This window comes from Rousettus aegyptiacus, unplaced genomic scaffold (genome assembly GCF_014176215.1).
Source record: "Rousettus aegyptiacus isolate mRouAeg1 unplaced genomic scaffold, mRouAeg1.p scaffold_m13_p_14, whole genome shotgun sequence".
In the NCBI taxonomy this organism is placed as follows: domain Eukaryota; kingdom Metazoa; phylum Chordata; class Mammalia; order Chiroptera; family Pteropodidae; genus Rousettus; species Rousettus aegyptiacus.
Genome location: NW_023416289.1, coordinates 15,794,741 through 15,809,074, shown reverse-complemented (window position 1 = coordinate 15,809,074; position 14,334 = coordinate 15,794,741). Strand labels below are relative to the sequence as shown.

General features: G+C 43.1%; 1 protein-coding gene across 1 annotated transcript in view; it reads right to left on the bottom strand.

Annotated features, from left to right (window-relative positions):
* CDH11 (cadherin 11) overlaps nucleotides 1–14,334 on the bottom strand; it is a 136,156-nt gene that overhangs the window by 72,130 nt on the left and 49,692 nt on the right. Inside the window, exon 2 of the mRNA XM_016150632.2 lies at nucleotides 8,565–8,689. The gene's annotated coding sequence lies outside the window, so the exon portion shown is untranslated. The remainder of the gene's footprint in view (nucleotides 1–8,564; nucleotides 8,690–14,334) is intronic.

Sequence of the window (14,334 nt, the reverse complement as noted above, 5' to 3'; positions counted from 1 at the left end):
TCAGGTGGATGGAGGCTGTGTCTCCTTCCCGTGAAGGACTATTTACCAAGCAGGCACATGCAGCCCAGATACTGTGACAAAAGACACAGCATTAAACAGCCAAATTCCATTCTTGAGATTCTTGCAGTTTTGCAGACAAATAAATGGCAAAGAGGTCACAAAGGAATGTCAACACCTACTTCTCCACTAGGCACATGCCCAGGCCCTCAGTACACTTAGGGTCTGATGTTCTTATTGAGATATAATTAACATATAACTTATTAGTTTTAAGTATACAATATAATTATTCAACATCTGCATATGTTGGGAAATGATCACCATGCATTAGCTATAATTTCTTTTCTCATGGTAAGAACTTTTAAGATCTACTCTCTTAGCACAATACAGTATTATTAACTGTAATCACCATTACTGTACATTACATACCGAAAACTTATTTATAACTGGAAGTTTGTACCTTTTGAGCATCTATGCTGTCCACACCGCCCCCCCCCCCCACCTCTAGCAACCACCCGTCTGTTTTCTGTATTAGTGTATTTGTTATTGTCATTGTTTTCTTTTAAAGATTCCACATATAAGTGTTATCATAGGTATGTCTTTCACTGTCTTAATCTGACTTATTTCAGCTAGCATATTGCCCTTATGTCACCCATGCTGACGCAAATGACAAGAATGCCTTCTTTTCTATGGCCGAATAACAATCCATTATGTATATATTACATTATCGTTATCCACTCATCCATCGATGGGCACTTAGGTTGCTTCTACAACTTGGGTATTATAAATATTGCTGCAGTGACCATGGGGGTGTTTCTTTGGGTGGACTCAAAAGTGGCATGGCTGGGCCATAAGGTAGTGTTATTTTTAATTTTTAGAGGAACCTCCATGCTGCGCCCATTTACTTGCTCACTAACAGTGCACAAGGGTTTCATTTTCTCCACGTCCTCACATAGGAACATTTAATTTTTTTTTTTAAGTCAGAATGAAAATGGACCTTTTAGGGTAGAAGATTATATTCATCTTTATACCACAGCAATCAGAAAACATAATATTTAACATTTCTTATTGAAAAAGAAGCTTATAAAGGCAAAATTTCCCAGGACCCATGAAGACATATTGAGACTCTCAAGGAACCAAGGTACCCAAAGGGAAGAAGTGACGGACTCTATCTCACGGGGTCAGGGACACCCCCCCCCCCGAAGTAGAGGGTCCTTCTTCACACACCCAGACACATGGGGGCAGAGAAGGAACCTTGTGCAAGAGAATCGAGCGGGGAGCATCAGTGTTGAGGGACTACCGGCAGCGCGGTACAGATGGAGTAAACGGCGGGGTGGAGCGTGGGCTGCAGAGACGGGAGGGAGTGGGGGCCAGATCGTGTCAGTCTTAGGAACCAGGTAGAGGGCCCTGCAATTCATCCTGTGAAGGACAAATGCTTCTAAAGTTTGGGTGGTTTTTTTGGAACGAAGCAACTTGCTAAAACTTGGATTTTAGAGAAATCACGCTGCAGCTGGTGCAGGACTGGGGAGGAGGGCCTGGAGCTGGCCGTACTCCCAGGACCCTGAGGACCAGCCGCCCTGCTGGCCGTTTTTGGGTGAGCACAGAGCTGCTCGCTGCCATAGTGGGGTCTGGCTCAAACCCTGATGAGTGAAACTAAACAAGTGACAAATGCTTTTTCTTTCTTTGCCCAAAGCATGATGTAAAAGTTTTAGGGGCAATGAATAACAATCCTCCTGGGTTCATTTTTCACATGGAAATTCTGAAGAGACATTGGGAGTGTTGAGAGGTCCAAAATAGTATCTGTTATGGACAGAGAAATAAGGTACCGCAGGAAACTTGCTAGACATTCATTTAAAGAGGGGCCTTCTTACTGGTCCTTGCAAGCATAAAGCTGATTTTTAAAAAATTGTTTTCTTAGAGAAAAGAAGTATAAGAACGGTTGCTATGACAACCTACCAGCAATTGGAATAGTGCTTAGATTCTAAAAGTCAGAGCCTCTGAAGAAGATGAACTTCCTAGCCCCTCACCATTCTTCTACGGCTTCCAGAGGTTTCTGCCAGGTACCTGGCTGCAGCCTTCTCCATCCTTGGCCGCCATGATTAACTGGTGGCAGATTTTAGTATGGCTTGTTGCCTTTCCCTCTTCGCTCTCTCAAACTGCCTTGAGCTCCGAGTCCCCCACAGGGCACAGGGCAATTTGGGTTAGTAGCCTCCAGAGGAAATGGCGATTCTGTGGCTTAGACATCATGGGGCCAGGGAGGGCTGACGGGCAATGTCCTGATTTTTCTTGAAATATTCTGGGAGCCACTGAACCTTCCTGAGGGAACCAACTTAAGGAAACAGGTCGAGCCAGCAGGGGGTCAGGGGAAACACACCCTCACTGGCATGTGAGTTCTAGAAAACAGGAACTACAATGGTCTTATTCATTGGTGCAAATGTGGATTTTGCACAGAGCAAGCAGTCGATGAATGTGCTTGACGTGTGAATGAATGAGTTAACGAATGGCCAGGAAGCCATTCTTTGGAGATTTCACCCCATGAATCTCAGGTTCACCGGTTTTCTTCAGCCGAGATACGTATATGTCTGTCACCTCATAGATCTTGAGCATGCACATGTCTTGGCACAAAGCATAAAAGAATGACACCAAGCCTTTCAGGAATTATTTGATGAGTGAATGAATGAATGAATGAATGAATACCTGAAAACAATCATCCTGGGCCCAGAGCACTTGGCTGCTAAACCATATCACGCTGTCGTCTTGGGTTACTTCCTGCCTGTCATAGTATTCAAAGGCCCTCTCATCTTGAGTACAAACTATTCCTTGCGATGTAACACACAGAGGAAGTGCACAGATAACTTTAGCAGTGCTCAGATACTTTGATCTTTAAAAGGAGGGAATCCTACACCAGCTTTTGAGGTGCTGTGTTGACTCTGACAGGCAGAACAGAAGAGTCACACTATCCAAATGGCCAGTTGTCGGAAACGAAGTGATTAAATTTCAACTGGACTGTCTGTTCCCACCCTGGACCACTGGGCCCAGGAGGCAAGGGCAGGGAGTATCAGGGAGTATGTTCACCTGCCCAAGAAACCTGCTTCTTGCTGAGTGAGCATTTGAAGAGACAGGACAAATCTCTTTCCCAAAGATGAACACAAGATGGGTAGGTATCAAGATGCCCCTTAGAGGGCCCCCTCTTGCCATCTCCATCCTAGAGGTGGATCTGCTGCTTAAGGCATCTCGGGGAAACTGCCACAGAAAAGGACATGTTCTCAGTGTCAAGTACACCTGGGTTTTCTCACCTCATGTGCACTGGGGAGAAGAAACTCATGCAGGTCTTTGGGTAACTGACAGCCAAGCTGCACCTTGATTAGGGATTAAATTCATACAAACCATTACCTGGAACATGGCAAAATGATTTTAAAAATGAAAGATTCAAATTCATTGTACTCTTTTTGCAGCTTTTCTGTAGGTCTGAAATGTTTTAAAATACATTTGAAAGTTTAAAATCAAAAGAGCAAGCAAAATGCACAAAGAGAAAAACTTAATATGTTTTCTTAAAATCAAGGCACAGAACAGTGTGCATACCAGAGTTTACAGTTGGATACCATTCCCATGCACAAATGTGCTGAAAGCCATTGTATGGCGGCATGCGTTATAGAGATGCATGCACATGTCTTGGCACAAAGACGTGTGTCCCTGTGACTGCCCAGAAAGTCTCTGGAGGGTCACACAGAAGACCAAAAATAGTAGTTGCTTCCAAGAAAGAAATTCAGGGATTAGATGATAGGGATTGAAGAAGCCTTAACTCCCTGCAGACCTTTTGAATTTCAAACCACCTTCATCTATTTAACTGCCTAATCTATTTAAAGAAAATACAAATGAAAACAAATAAACCACCTAAGTCAGGGCAAACACTGACTCAAGAACTTCTATCTTGTTCTTTTTGCCTGAAAAATCCTTCCTGATCATCTCGCAGTACATTCCTACTCAGGACTCACGTCTAAACCCAAAGGTCACCTCCTCCCTGAAGTGTATCCTGATTTCCTCTCTCAGAATCAGTCCCTCTGTGCTCCAGTGGACCCCTGAAGCTTTCTAGAAGAGACTCCATGCCTGTGCTGTGGTTATTTGTCTGTCGGCCTAGCTCCATCACAAGAAAGGGGGATCTTTGAAGGCATGACTTTAGTTCCGTTGTGGTTTTCTCAGCTGCGTATGCATTTGGTTCATTTTTTAGCTCCAATAACTAGTGCAAGGGCTAAAACAGAAATGGTTATCAAGAAATGGTTGATGAGTAAATATATCCAGGGTTCTGTTTTCCTCTCCCCGTGTGTTACATCTCACTTGGTGCATACATTCAGACGTAGGGTGCTGCACTGACCAGAAGCCACCAGGTCTTATAACCCCAGTGGAGATTTAGGATGGCCGTACAAAAGAACTGTAATATAACTGCCCTCCAACTTGGTTAAGACTGGAAGGCAAGATAAAAAAGAATTGGAAGATATAGTGCTTAGGAATAGAAACTTTGACTGCACCCATTGTTAATCATGTGGCCCTTGGCAAGTTTATTAACCTCTCTGAACCTCTGTGTCCTCATCTATAAGAGAATCGTGATGACTACACAAACCAGTCCAGGTTCTGGTGACCTCAGATGGAGCACAGTGCTGGGCATATGGGCATGCTCAGTAAATACCAGCTCTCATTGTTGCTATCAGGAGTGGTCTTTGCATTGTTCATCATTAGTTATATGAAGCAGGACCAAAGAACCACCGCTTTGGTTGAAGGTTTTCCTTATGTATTGATCAGGGTGCAAAGGTTGGACATTCATGTTGCCTGACACCTGAGAGCTCCCTGTAACCCTGAGCTGACTGTAGTAGTGACAGTCACACCGTACACACTGAAGATCTGAAAAGTAGTCAACAAGTGAACTGAGTGCCTGTTTGTGATGCTAGTGACACTAGCTACAGACAGATACTTGTCCTCTTTCTCCACAGTGGCCTACATCCCAAAATAGGAAATGTGCATGCACAGACAGACCCAGCAGGCACAGGGGGTTGGAAGGCAGGCTGCCAACACCACAGACTGTCAGGGACGATGCAGAAGCAGGTGAGCTGCCCCCCAGCGGCTTTTTGTGATTGACTTTTATGCAAATGGAAGATAATTGGGTAACCTGTGACCAGGAGCCCCTGCTGATCATCACTTCAGAGAGTCTCAGTGTATGTTCACGTTTCATGATCATAAAGACAAATAGTTTTCACGTCAAGTCATTTATATATGTGCCCCAGTGCCCCACTGAAAGCCCAGAAAGATAGCAGGTGGCAGAAGTCCTATCCTGTAGCTACCCAGGTAACCACTCCCAGCCCTGAGGAGGGACTTAAGTAGGAAAAGTGCACCAGGAATGGAGGCTCAAGTAGATCTCCTTGGAAGTCAGCCAGGGAGCTGACCCTGGAAGTGCAAACCACTTCACCACCATTTGTTACAAGCCTCTCTCTCCACCACCCCCCCTTCCTCCCTCCAGCTTTCTCTCTTTCCCTTCCTACTTGGATTCTGAATGCTTTATGCAAAGCAACATGACTATAAGTTCCTTCAGGAAAGGGAAACTACTCTTTCATCTCCGCCTGTGTGTGTGGCATGTCATAGGTACCTGTTCAAGAAATGCTAGCATTGCGAACTAGCTAGGGATCGAGAAGCTGGGTCTTGAGCCAAAGTTGTTGGTTAGTTTTGTTTTGTTCTTCCAAAGCTTTACAGAATGACCATGAAAAAGTCCTTTCCTCCTTCTAGGCTAAATGAATAAATAAATAAATAAGAATCCTAACTTGAATGATGAAAGGGCCATTCCATCTGTCCCATGATGTGTGTGTGTGTGCGTGCGCGCGTGTGTGTGTTAAGGGTGCTAAAAGCATTAGGATAGTTTATCTTCCTCTTCTTGGAATGAAAGCTATGTAAAACTCTTCAAAATAGGCTGTTCTAAATTTCTAAGTGGAAAATAAATCTAGCCAATTTCCTAGAAGAGAAATTAAACTCAAGTACTTTCTATTCAACTTCTGACTCTATTTCATTGCTACCGCATTCTAATTGTCCCTGTTATCTAGAAAATTATGAAATGTCAGCTACATGTCCTATCGAAGAATCGAAAGGGCTGATGGAATGAAGAGCCCCATTTGGCTTGGCAGAAACGGGACTGCCGCCATTCACAGGCATTCCCACAGAAGGGATGCATGTCGCCTGCTGAGCAGGCTTCAGAGCAAACGAGTGCAAAACGTGCTCACGCAAGAGGAGCCAGCCACACAATTTCCAAATCAAATGGGCGCATTCGCAGGGAAGCGCAGCTTCCACGAAGAGGGTTTTCACATATTGGTTTATTCTTGTCACACACACTGACCAGGAAGACTTGAACAGGGGGTGGGGGGGGGGTCTCCAAATTGAAATTTTGTCCCGAAACAGACCCATATTAAAATTTGAGTGTAAAATACTTGGAAAATCACCAAAAATTTACAGGTCCCAGTAACAAGGAATGACCATATATGTAACAATAATTTGTGTGGGCAGCAGAAAAAGCTTCCAGCCTTCTGTGGAGGAAATGTTTTTTGTCCTCGTAGAAGATACATTTAGGGGGAAAGCAAAAGAGGAGAATGATAAAAGATATAAGCTCTAGATAAAGTCAGACTTCCCAAGAATAAAAATTTCCAAGGATAAAAAGTACGACAATGTGGCCATAAGCAAGTTACTTATCTTCTCTAAAACTCAGTTTTCTCATTTATAAAATCTTGGCTATTAATAGTACCTATCACAGTAGGCTTTTTCAGGGATTAAGGGAGCTGATACCTTTAAAGACCTAAGTGTCTGACTCCTATTAGCTGCCATTATTGTGACTTTTCCTCTGTGGTAACACTAGTCCTACTTCCTCATTTTTTGTTAAAGTCTATTCTAGAGCTTGCTTTGGGTCACATACAGTGCTTACAACTGGGAGCATGGTGGCCCCCAAATGAGTTCTGCCCTCAACAATCTCCAGGTCTAGCTGGGAATGCACACAACTAAACAAAACAATCACAGCCCAATGAGGGACTCACAGTAAATGGTATAATCTCTGATACTAAAGCATCATCTACCGGACACCCATAGTTTAGTCTTAGGAGATCAGAAAGAACTCCCTGCATATAGTGAGGTCCAAGCAAAGATATAAAATAAGTAAGAGTTAGCTTGGGAGAAGAGAGAGATTGTGGGGCTTTGATGAAGTGATGGTTGTGCCATGTGGTAGATCCTAGAGTAAATGTGAGGGCCGGGGGGTACAAAGAGAGTGGCCAAGACATAGGTCCAGGTGGCAAAACAGTGGCCCCACCATTGCAGGTTACTAGAAGCTTACTGAGGAGTTCCAATCTCTGTCACTGAAAAGGATTAAGTGGGAAAGTCACATAATATCTGGACTAAGGGACACTGTTCAGGATATATATGGAAGATAGATCATGTTGGAACTGACCAGGGAGCAATAACTCTAGAGGTTAAAAGACCTGTTAGGGGATATTACAGTAACCTGGGAGAAAGAGAATTTGGCTTGCATGTAAATGGTGGCAGCAGGGATAGAGAGAAATAAAAATATTTCTGAGATAATCAGAGGGTAGAATCAAAAGGAATAAATATGAATAGATTGCCCTTGCGGTAAGGGATGAAGAGGCGTATGGGATTCCTTTTCTGATCTGGGTGAATTTCGATGCTACACTGAACTGTGACACACAGGACAAAGTGAAGGTTTAGAGCTGAAAATCATAACTTGCATTTTGAATCTGCATTTAAAGTACCTACTGGACATCCATATGGAAATTATTTATAGACATTTGGATAGATAGATCTGGAACCCTAACATGTGATAAGTCATACTGGTATGATTGCTTCTTACTTTTCTATCTGGATATTTGGACATCCTATAAAAATAGCTCCAGTTACTACTGAGCAGATAGAAGAAGTAAATGAATTCATAGAATCTTAAAATATAAGAACTGTTAGGAAGCCTAGCACAACCACCCTCATGGTCCAGAAAAGAGCTTACTCACCTAAGGGGACAGACAGTGAACAGCAGAATTGGGCGTGGGGGCTGATTTCAGCCTCATGGCCGATGGTCTGGCTCTGTGTTTTGAAATCTAATAGGTTCAGCCTCCTAGCAACCTCTTTTCCTTTTGGGATGTTAGTCACCTTGTTCATATTTAAAGAATTTTCAAAAGAAGAAAAGGAGAAAATAGCACCAGGGCAGTCATCTTAGTTTACCCAGTTTAGTCCTTGCTAAAGAATTATAATCATCATTGGTTCCTTCTTTCTCCTCTGAATCTTCTACAGTCAAGAAAACTATTATCCTTATGCGGGCACATAATAGGTGTTCAACAGTGAAAACCTAATAACAACAGTGAGTAATCAGATTCCTCAAAGCCCAAGAAAGTAGACCTACTTCTCTCTCAGATTCTACTTTGGATTTGGTGATGGTTCAAACCAAGGCAAGTCTGAGGGACAGACATGGTAGGCATCCTCTCCACATCCAGCTGGATATTGTAACCTTCGAATGACTCAGCAGTGCTGTTCTGTCTTACCTTCTTCACCCATTGGACACTTGCTGCCAATTTCTGTAACACACTCCACCCATCTGATTGGTCACTCAACAAATGGCAACAGGAATGGTCGTCACAGGGCCACTGAACCAAAAATATAGTGGTTTCTGCAAAAAAGTGAAAAGATCATTAGTAACCTAGAGGTGACACTGATTAATAGATATACTACGAGACATGCGTGCATATGACAGACTTTTCTCTTAGACGATAACAATCCACGTGTAGACCATAGGATGGGACACTGGTAGATGGTTCCATTTAATGATGGTGTGCAGAGCGGGAAAAACTAATCGTGGATCTAGAGGTACTACAGGATGCTGTGGCTAGCTGTATATGCGTTTGGTACTTTAATTACAAAGTCAAAAGCTGTCAAACTCCTAACTTTTTATAATATGCTATGTAGTTTTCACATGCACCTGCTAGAGCACTCACAACAGACCTGGAAGGGAAATGTGAAGTCTTAGAGCCAGTTCCTGTAGAACCCACATGTTACTGAAATCCCGAGCAAATACCTTCCCTCCCTAAGTGAGAAGCACTGTCCAAGCACTGCCAGATTCTTGTGGAATCATAGACTCCACAGCAAACAGTGATGTTTGTGGCAGTGGTGACAGATGTCACACCCAGGCCAGTAGATCGGAGCACTCAGTTCTTTATCAAGACTACATTACATCCCCACCCGCTCCTTGAGTCTCTGTGTGGGGGCTGTGTTCTGCCTGGATTCTGGTCTGATTCATCTTCATATCTCCCTAAGTGTCTAACGTACTTCCTAGCCCAGAGCAGCTGTTCAATGTATATTTGTTGAATGAATGAAGAGAAGACTATGGAGCGTCTGAACAGCTGTTCTCTCTAAAAACTGAGGCACTGAACCAAGGAAGGTGGCGGCTGCCACAGCTTCCTGAACACAGCAGCATAAGGATTTCTTGAATGTCCTTCATCTCCACAGCTTCTAGGATCAACTAACTCGGCCTGCATTAAGGACTTAACCGGCATCTTTGATTTTATTTTTTATACTTCAGTTTTTCCCCCCAAATCCACTTCTCCTTGCCTCATCTTGGTTCCACCTAACCGCTTCTTACACACAATGCCTCCTCCGAAACAACCACAACAATAACAGCAACAAGCAAAAACCCTTCTTGGTGAAGGGCTGAAGATGAATTGTAAATCTCAAATTTGCTCATAACACCTTGATTTGGTGACCGAAGCAAGAACAATAAAACCATTGTATTGTGGGCTACCACTCTCCCCAGGGTGCCAGAGACAGAGTAGCACCAAGATTATTTCCACACGCGCATATAGAGCAGTGGAGAAAAAGCTACACGGGGCAGTTCATACAGCACGTAACTAATGAGGAAGGACCCTACTTTGCAGTTATGTTACGCACTGTACTCAATCTCCAAAAATGCCTCCCTCCGCAATGAACCACACCCCAGATGCTCCTGCCCTTGTGTAATCCCCTTCCATGTGAATCTGAGCTGTCTCTGGGTAACCAATGAAACATGGCAAAAGGGACACAATATGATTTCAGAAGCTGAGTCACAAGAAACTCATTAGCCTGTCTAGTGCTCTTGGAAAGCTTGCTCTGGGAGGAAGTCAGATGCCACGTCAGAAGTCTGAATACTCTAGACCTCCGTGCTGTGGAGAAGCTGCACAAGCAGAGAGATGCCCAGCCATCTCTAGCTGTTCCAAGCATCCAAAGTGAGGTGCCAGATGGTGAGTGAAGAAGCCATCTTGGACATCCAACCTTCATGTGACTCCAGCCATCTGAACACACAGCATGAGAGCCCCTTGCTAGGAACCATCCAGATGAGTTCAAGCAACTCAACTACGAGATAATCAATTGTTTTCATAAGCCATTAAATTTGGGGGTGGTATGTTATTCAAAAGTAGATAATGTTATTCAAAAGTAGATAACTAAAACACTAGAAACAAAAATGGAACAGACATTTGCCATAGGCCTCACCAATGGATGGTCTTTAAATATCATAAACACTCATAAAACCCATCTCACCCCGCCACTCAAAGCCATAAGACTTTTGCCCACAATATACAGCCAATAACACATAAGGTGAGATCAGAATTCAGCAGTGCAGACTTCATGGCCTGTGTTTCTTCTGTTATCCTTCTTCAGTTACTAACACAGTTGCAGCTACGTGTTTTTAAAAGTTTATTTCTCAAATCTATAAAAACGAATTGAACTCCCACTTTGCCTTGCATCCTTTAGCTCCCTGCAAAATGTTTCCTATAAAACTCCTTTCACCAAAAGCCTGCAAAGACAATTAAGAGCTTTGGAAGGAAAGCAAAAATAGATGGGTGAATTGTCCATGAGCTCCGATCACTGCAAACATTTGAGAAAAAGGAGCTGTGGATTCTGTAGAAAATGTTAGACTACAACTACAACATGTTTCTTAGAAAAGAAAAAACTGAGCATAAGAAATCTAAGTTGTTTTTGTGCTTGTAGCCGGGTCGATGGGGGAAAAAGAGCTGAAAGTATGTGTGAATTCGATTCAAACGGTCCCCACCTCACTGCTCCTCAGCACATGCTTCAGGACCCCCAGCCCGCTTAATGTGTGTACAACACCGTTACAGGTTATGACACAGGGTGGTGGGTTAAAAAGGCAAGAACTGCCACTAAGTGGGGCTGGGTGGCCCAAGGAGACAGTGACAGCTCTGTTTTACAGATGAAGAAACTGAGGCTAAGTGGTAAATGCCCAAGTGCATTGAGCAAGGAAGCAGCTGTAGCTGGGCTGAAACATTAATAAAGTCGAATCCTTTCCCGCCGCCTTTAAGGACACACGATGAAACCCGCTTTCCAGGGTAAATCACGCCTATTCCTCTGGTCTGTGCTCACAGACAATTTACTTTTTAGTATAACTTGTCATAACAGGGAATTTCAGGCATCGTGGTACGGAGCATAATAAAACAAACTATCATTAAATATATGGCTATTACATAAGCAAGTGAAACATCAGGTTTCGAAACTTTTATTGGGCAAAGTTAAGCAATGGACATACATTTCTCTGTTGGTCTAGAAATACCAAGTTGTTTTGCTGATGTTGCTGTATTTTTCTTGCTCTGTAGGCAGGAGAAGGGGCGGCATGGGGGTGCCCTGGAGATGGGGGCTTCTATCTTTTGTGGGTGTCATGTTTCTTATAATGTTAAAGAGATGAACAAACTCAGTTACTAATCACCACTGCATGTTTTTCTTTCCTGTTATTGCCCAAATTCCAAAACCGTATGGTGAAGCATATTTTCTAAGGTAGTTTTATAGATTTTTTTTTTTTTTTTAATGAGGGAAGCAATAAACAATGGAATGTGAGGGAACAGGACTTGAAATCGTGCTCTGCCTCTTCCAAGCTGGTTTCACTGTCGGTGAGCAAGAACTCTCTGAGCCTCAATTTTCTCACTAATAACTTTTGTAGGGTTAGTGTGAAGAAAACCGATAATAAATGCAATACCTCACCCAGACCAGGCATTCAATAACGAGTAGCTGTGATTATGAAAAGATATAGATTGTGCTTTTTTCAATTATGCATACTTAAGAATTAGTTTTCATTGTTATTGTGTATTTGATATTCACAAAGCCCTATAGTAGATGAATAAGCATTTATATAGAATATTCATATAATACATATATTAATATCCAATCATATCACATACAATTAACATTAATCTATAAGCGTTTTCCACACCATTCCTTTTTCAGATGAGGAAACCAAGTCTCAAAGTTCACTGGATCAGCTTAAATCTCTCCTCTTGCTGGGGTGTTCAGGGCTGCCAGCTGCCCACAGACACCTCATGTTCCCTGCAAAATCTCTAAGGCCAGCTACTCACTGCTTGTGCAAAGTGACGCCCAGTGTCTGTAATTACAAGAAAACATCCATAAAGAGTTCCTGGGCTCCAAATGGATTTGACACAGTGGCCCGTTAAATCAAACTCTTAATATGATTATCTTTATTTCTCTTTAGTAGTATTTCTAAGTAAGCCATGCCTTTAGAGGCACCTAATACAAAGTGACAACCTTTGCCGATTTCCAAAGCTCCGATGGACGGGTGTAGAGAAAGTCCATTGTCACCATGGTAATTACCGCACAATACCTGATGGCCAATGGACAGTCAGGAGGCTCAGGCAGGAGCTGAATCCGGCATTGTCCAGGCCTGATAAAAAGATTAGAGGCCCTGAAAAGCTGGGAGCGGGATCTCACAGCTCTTTCCCTGGGCCCTGAAAGGCCCATTGTGCTGCCACCATAAATTCTGGGTTCCCCGGGCACTTGACAACTGAAGCCGGGGACAATACAATTCTTGTGTCCAACAAAACACTCCTTGTCCAATGCCAGTCTTATCAGCCACATTTACAAATGTCTTTCGTTGTACCCAAATAATTCCCTATTAGAAGGGCTATTGGGAGCAGAACTAAATAAATATTCACAGCCTTTGTAATATCTTTGGGAAATGAATAAACAAACAGTCATCTAGCATATGAGCGAGCCTCCTGCTCCTCTACATTTTATCCCTATTTCTTGCCCAAGTGATGTAGTTTCGCTTTCTCTCATTCAACATATTAACAATTGTAATACTGGAAGTTCCTGTTTCATTTGCCACCTACCACGTACCCCCAATACATTGCCTTGGTGCTTCTTCATACTATTTTTTTTTAATTAATCTTCCCAACAGCACTGAGAGAGGCTTCCTTTCCTACCTCCTAAAAGAGAAGGGGATTAAACTTCAGAGAAGTTAAAGAACTTGCCCAAGATAACAGATCTAATTAGCTGCAGAATGAGAATTCAAATCTAGATTTTCCTTGCTCCAAAGGCTCAGCCTTTCCATTTTGCTGTGATGATTTCGCTACTGAATAAAAAAGGAATAAAATGTTGGAGTAAGGGGAAAAATCTAAGCACAGCCACTATAAAGGTCACAAATATACATTGAGTCTATTTATATTGTGAAGAACCTGAGAACTCTTAGAAAGAAAATAAAAGGCCTTTCTCCAAGACAGTGTATTTTATTTTTGCCCTAAAATGCCAGAAATTTAATTTTTAATTTTTTTTTTTTTTTTTTTTTTTTTTTTTTTTTTTTTTGGCAGGGGGCAGGGGGAGGAGGCGGCTAGGCGGTAAGCAAACAGAAATAGATGTAAACGAGCTTCAGTAAAGTTTCAGGGATGTCCTTATGGTCAATATATAATATTTTAGAAAGAATTACTGGGGTAAAAGAGCAAACAGGGCCTGCACAATCACAGGTGCTCCTGAACATTTACCTCCTTTCCCGTTGTTTATTTATTTGTCTCCTTGCTGCGAATGAACAATCTCGACATTTAACAGCGATGCACATGGAAAAACAGAAACTCCCTCCTTAATGGAAGCCATCTACTAGGATAGCCATCTTTACATTAAAAAAATATGACAGTATTAAAACTCCACACGGTTCCCCGCCAGGTCGGGAAATATCCACACCCGTTAACACAGCTCATGTATCTCTCTCCTGGGTCTGCCGTCAGCCTTACCTCCTGCACAGGCAGGGCCCGCCGTTCCCTGAGCCTAGCAGGCTCTGCACCCACGTGCCGCTGCACATACTGTCCTCTCATCCGAACTCTGCTCCCGTTCACTGTTCGTATAAGTGTGGTGCACCTTCCCCTCGCGCCCAGGCGTGGACTCAGGGGGCTTCCGGATGCCCACAGTTGGCTGCGCAGCTTCTGGATGCCTCCCGCGGGCAGAACTCTTTGTACGTAAGCTCCCCCTTCCAGTGCTGTGCCCGAGGAA